Source organism: Pteropus vampyrus, unplaced genomic scaffold (assembly GCF_000151845.1).
Source record: "Pteropus vampyrus isolate Shadow unplaced genomic scaffold, Pvam_2.0 Scaffold224, whole genome shotgun sequence".
NCBI classification, from domain to species: Eukaryota; Metazoa; Chordata; class Mammalia; order Chiroptera; family Pteropodidae; genus Pteropus; species Pteropus vampyrus.
The window spans coordinates 1595878-1597440 of record NW_011889005.1 but is presented as its reverse complement, the minus strand read 5'-3'; positions in this window follow the sequence as shown (position 1 = coordinate 1597440).

Genomic DNA, 1563 nt, shown 5'->3' with positions numbered 1-1563 from the left:
ATAAATGTTTTATCTCATTTGGGTCTCGCTCCAAATACCTAGTCAAAGTTTTCAGCCTTATACACGAGTGAAGAAACCGAGGCTGAAAGATTTAAAATAGTTAACTAAGTTATTACAAATCAAGAGAGACAGAACTGCTATTCAAACTCAATGATGTCTTACTCCAAAGCCTGTGTTCTTATGTGCCAAACTGTTTCTCTAAAAAGCGAAAGGAGAGACATCTACTGGGACATTGAGAATTTTGGAAAGAAGCGCTAGCCTCTAGGTAGATGTCCAATTCAAATTTGCCTTGGGATCCTTGCATGTAGCCAAGCTTGTCTTCGCCTCAGAGTGCCTATCCCAGCTGTTCCTTCCGGCAAAAAATGCTTTTCCTATATGCCTGGCAGGAAGCAGGGCTGACCCCAGCTTCCGCCCCCATCTCCGTTCAAACACCCCTGCTGAGCGGGGATGTCCCTAACCGTGCCCCCGCCCCCTGCACCGCCCGCCATCTCTTTACGCTGTTTCATTTTCTTTATAGAACTTGCCGCTAACCGACTTCTTGTTTGTCTGTTCGTATCCATCTCCTTTCTACTACAGTCTTATCTTCATGGTCAGAAAGAAACCTTTCCCTACTTTTCCCCTCCCAGAACCCCCAATGCCTTGAATAATATCAGGCGCACGGTCTGGGCGCGAGAAGTATCTGCCACGTGCTGAGCAGACCACAGTTGCTGTGAGGACGCAGGGAGACAGACGCAGTCCGGACATTATAACTCTGCCGCCTGACCCCTGGGCACAGACATACACTGGTCGCTCTTCCTGCGCCCACTGGGAGCATGAACACAGCCAGAGCAACTGAGCAGAGCGGGTCCTGACAGCGAAGGGAAATGGCCTCCTGCAGTCTTCAGGGACATGTGGCGGGCACAAGGCACTTGGGACTTTAAGACTGTGCAGAGCTCTGGTCAGAGTCATCAAGCCAGGGGGCTGTCTGGAGGCCGGCCAGGCACAGCTGGACCCTGAGTGCCGGCGAGGCTGGGCATTGCACCTAGACGCCGAGTGCCAGTGACCCTGGGCATCCCTCCTGTGATGGTTCAAAGCAGGGAGAAGGATGAGCTACCCCACCGGGGCCACCAAGGGGAGGCGGAGGCAGAAGGCCGAGAGAACAGGGGCGGCCACCAACCAGGTCTGAGGGCGGAATGACACGGAGACGAGGACCAGGAGAAGGAGTCCAGGATCGGGGAGCCGCCCGCACCCCCAGATCTGTGAGCGAGCAGGGTGTGAACAGGGCCGTGTCCTGGGGGCTCGGCTGGGTCCCTCGCCCTATTCAGTCGGTACACAGAACCTGGCCAGTGCAGGACGGACATCGAGGCGCGGGGACGGGCGGTGCCCTGCGTTCACACACAGCCCGCTCCGTTAGGGAGAGAAACGGGCGCTGGGCTGGGAAACAGCACCTCGGCGTCTGCACGAGGCACAAGCCACGGACCCCATTACCCTAGGGTCCCCCCCCAACTCTCCCACCCCAATGGCATCGAAATCGAGCTCGACCTCGTAAAATTCCCATTTTCCTTCCCAAATCCCTGCTTCATC